Raw genomic sequence first — 4,712 nt, forward strand, 5'->3', positions numbered from 1 at the left:
AAAAACCTCGCTTATTTGTTTTGAACTCCATAAGTCCTTTCCGAAAAATAAATCATCTGTAAAAATTCGAATTATGTTAACAGAGCTCTGTTTACCAATAACAGTTGTTGTAACATATGTTAACAATTTTATTAACAGCCAGTGGCCATCAAACTGTTGGATGAGGATTTTCTCCACCGTATCGTAGACACCAATCATTATTGTGGATCTTGTCTTTGGTCTTGTAGTTAACAGCTGTAACTCTCCACTAGAGGTTAAAATTTTTTTTTAATTCGAACGTGTTGTGTTAACATCCTGCAGTGGCACCCATTGTGCTGTGGCATTTTTGAACGGAACATTTCCTCAAAGAAAAGTTTCTCATCAGGACGTACATCGGGGCCACTGCCCAATATGGCACGACCCAAAATTTCATTGGAACCTTAAAGGGAAATTTCAAAATTAGTTGACAAAATAGGACGGATTTATTCCTTTATACTTACCCAATAGCCCATCATGTACGACCGTCAATTCAATTGTGGCATTCTTTAAAGCCTCCTTGCCAACATCGAAGGTCAGTGCCTCATTATATACCGGATTTGTGGTGTTGCGTAAAACTCCCGTCTTACGTTTTTTATTCTTTTTACCGGGTATCATGAGGACAACTTTAATATAGGGATCTGATGAGTTACGCGAATCATCCACAATACGTAAATTTCGCGCCTTAATAATCACCACTGTTAGACGTTCAGCTGAGGGTAAATAGGCCAAACTGATCATGACATCACCCAAATCAACTTTCATATCCTGCTCAGCACAGGCTCCCAGGGGTGTCCAGAATTTCTCCTTCTTGGTTAAATCTAAATTTGACAATGGTATTTGTGCGCCACCAATGCAAACATGGCGGGAGTAGGCATCAAAATCGTAGATCAAAATTTCAATGGTACGTTTGGCAATCATCTGGGGACTTTCTTCGAAGACGAAGTCTTCATCGAAAACTGTAAAATAGAAATAAACAAAAATTTTATGAGAGGGATTTTTTTGAGAATAAAAGAGGCGTGGATTTTTTAAAAAAATATTTTTTTAAAGACCCACACAAGGCTTGGGGTTTTTTAAGAATATTTTTCTAAGGCCAATAAAAGGCGAGGTTTTTTAAAGAATATTTTTTCAAGGACCAATACAAGGGGCGTAGTTTTTAAAGAATATTTTCCAAAGACTATCACAGCCATAGGCGTGGAGTTTTTAAAGAATATTTTTTCAAGGACCAATACAAGGCGTGGAGTTTTTTAAAGAATATTTTTTCAAGGACCAATACAAGGTGTGGATTTTTTAAAGAACATCTTTCAAGGACCAATACAAAACCTGGATTTTTTGAAGAATATCTTTCAAGGACCAATACAAAACCTGGATTTTTTGAAGAATATCTTTCAAGGACCAATACAAAACCTGGATTTTTTGAAGAATATCTTTTCAAGGACTACAAGAGACGTGGATATTTTAATAATACTTTTTCAAGGACCAATAAAAGGGTTGTTTTTTTAAAGAATATTTTTTCAAGGACAAATACAAGGCCTGGCTTTTTTGAAGAATATTTTTTCAAAGGACAAATACAAGGCCTGGCTCTTTGGAGAACATTTTTGAAGGACCATTTAAGGCGAGGAGGTTTTGGAGAAACAATTTTGAAGGACCATCTAAGGCGTGGAGGTTTTGGAGAAACATGTTTGAAGGACCATTTAAGGCGTGGAGGTTTTGGAGAAACATTTTTGAATGGCCAACTAAGGCGTGGAGGTTTAGGAGAAACATTTTTGAAGGACCATCTAAAGCATGGAGGTTTTGGAGAAAAATTTTTGAAGGACCATCTAAGACGTGGAGGTTTTTGAGAAACATTTTTGAAGGACCATTTAAGGCGTGGAGGTTTTGGAGAAACATTTTTGAATGGCCAACTAAGGCGTGGAGGTTTTTGAGAAACATTTTTGAAGGACCATCTAAGGCGTGGAGGTTTTGGAGAAACATTTTTGAAGGACCATCTAAGGCGTAGAGGTTTTGGAGAAACATTTTTGAAGGACCATATAAGGCGTGGAGGTTTTGGAGAAACATTTTTGAAGGACCATCTAGGCGTAGAGGGTTTGGAGAAACATTTTTGAAGGACCATGTAAGGCGTAAAGGTTTTGGAGAAACATTTTTGAAGGATCGCCTAAGGCGTGGAGGTTTTGGAGAAAAATTTTTGAAGGACCATCTAAGACGTGGAGGTTTTGGAGAAACATTTTTGAAGGACCATCTAAGGCGTGTAGGTTTTGGAGAAACATTTTTGAAGGACCATCTAAGGCGTGGAGGTTTTGGAGAAACTTTTTTGAAGGACCATCTAAGGCGTGGAGGTTTTGGAGAAACATTTTTGAATGACCATCTAAGGCGTGGAGGTTTTGGAGAAAAATTTTTGAAGGACCATCTAAGGCGAGGAGGTTTTGGAGAAACATTTTTGAAAGACTATCTAAGGCGTGGAGGTTTTGGAGAAACATTTTGAAGGACCATCTAAGGCGTGGAGGTTTTGGAGAAACATTTTGGAAGTGTCGGATATTTTAATTAAGTTTTTGACGGACTAGGACATAGAGACCCGGATATTTTAAACACATATGGATATTTTAAATACATTTTTTATTTACCTGGACATAGCGTCTTCTTGTGTATTCTGGTCTGCCAGAAATTCTTCTTCTCCGGTAGCAGACGTATTTTGGCATATGGATCAGCCGTGCCACTGTGATGACGAGATTGTAGATCTTGGGCCTGTGGAAAAATAACACTTCAGCTTATATATCTTTAGAAAGACTTACTTCGCACTCACCTCAATTAAACGAACTGACAAAATACCCGCATGTGGATCATACATAATACTGACATGGATACTACCCTTTTGTTCCTCATTTGACGTTTTCGAAGCATCTTTTTGTAGGGATTTCTATTCGAAAGAAAAACAAAATACTTTCAAAAATATATCTAATTTTTTAAATCCCAACTTACCGTCCTGTACAATGACATATCAATTTTCGTATGATCCAATTTGGCATTCATCGATGACACCTTGGGTCGAGCAGGACCCATGGCCAATACCACATGTTTATCATTGCGAGCAATTGGCACCGATGTACACGATGTTATGGAAAATGTATTCGATTTCATGCTACCCGTTGGTGAGGTGGGCGTTGAGGGTGGTGATTCATCGGCTGATGTTGAAACCTGTTGTTGTATTGTCTTCGAGGGTGGTGGTATCCAAAATGACGTGTCATCGGTATTTATAGATGAAGGTGTTATGTTGCCCTTCCCACCGCCACCGCCACCAACACCGCCAGCAAGTGACCGTGAACATTCACTAATATTATCTACATTATAACCGGATGCTGCAGCCACTAAAGAGTCACGACACTGCTCATCGCTATCCTTGGCATCGGCCGATTCCAAAAGTGTTTTTTCATACCAATTTAAACGATATCGTCGCGAACATGTTGCGTACAGGCCAAAACCAATGACCGATACCACCAAGAAGGATAATGAGGCATAAACGCCTACTTGTGCCAATGAAATATCCTCTTCGCGTATAACAATATCCATGATTTCGTTTGGGGGGATTTTTGTGCTTCTTCTTTTTCCTCTTTTACGAATTAAATAATGTGCTTGGATGGAAACCTGAAAGTAAAGAAGAAATGAATTGTGGATGATAACCAGTGGATATGGTTGGAGGCTTAACTACAATAATCAACCATAATTTACTGTACACTAAATTTGCAATCTGTACAGTTCACATAATCGGTTCTGGTCTTTGCTAATCGTATAAACTGTGCAAAAGGGAAGAAACTACAATCCACAAAAATGCCGCAAATTAGAGATACCCATTTGTGGGATAGTTTTATAATATTTTAAAGACGTGGGTAAATATTTGGGTAAATACCAGAGTATTTACACAAATATTGGGTATAAACTCTTTGGCTGCCAAACCACTTGTCGTATATCAAAACAAATACTGCTATGGAAATCAGATACCTTTTCCATAGCAGTATTTATTTTGATATACGACAAGTGGTTTGGCATGTTTTGATACAGCCCCCATATAACCGTTCCTCCCGATTTAAGGTAATTTTTTCTATTAGCCATTTTACAATCAAATTGGCTCCAATTTGACACAGAAGCCCCTTGAGAGAAATATTAAAACTATATGATATCCTTCACCACTTTGGGTATACTGTACATATGTAGCCTTACAATTGTATGTCAATGTTCCCTCGAAAGAACATACTCATGACTTTCTGCAACTTATGATAAATTTAATTCCATTCGGGCAGATTTAGAATCGTCTGTGTACCATAGGACAAATTTATGGAAAACTATTTAAAGCAAAATTGATACACGCTATTCGGTACGCCGCACTGTTAAAAATTTAATCTCAATCATACACCCTCTCGAAATACACATGGAAGCTATAGCTGCATCTGCATGAATTTCAGCAAAACCTAATAACGTAATTTAAGTCTCAATTTCAAACATTATGTAAAATCGGCCGAAAATATATATGGGAGCTATATTTAAATCTGAACGGATCTTCACGGAACTTAACACACATCATTCTACTCTTAATTCAGTACGCTGTGCCAAATTTCGTGCAAATCGAAAGATATTTAGCGACTTTGGTGACCATTTACCTTAAATCGAACGAAAATATATATGGGAGCTATATCTAAATCTGAACC

At 37.7% G+C, this 4,712-nt stretch overlaps 1 pseudogene; it reads right to left on the reverse strand.

Moving 5' to 3' along the window:
• Positions 1 to 267: 267 nt before the first annotated feature.
• On the reverse strand, positions 268 to 3,579 carry LOC133325915 (synaptotagmin-1-like; annotated as a pseudogene).
• Between the last annotated feature and the right edge of the window lie 1,133 nt (positions 3,580 to 4,712).

This window comes from Musca vetustissima, unplaced genomic scaffold, assembly GCF_032173495.1.
Source record: "Musca vetustissima isolate MV318-11 ecotype Yass unplaced genomic scaffold, APGP_CSIRO_Mvet_v1 utg187565, whole genome shotgun sequence".
Taxonomy (NCBI): domain Eukaryota; kingdom Metazoa; phylum Arthropoda; class Insecta; order Diptera; family Muscidae; genus Musca; species Musca vetustissima.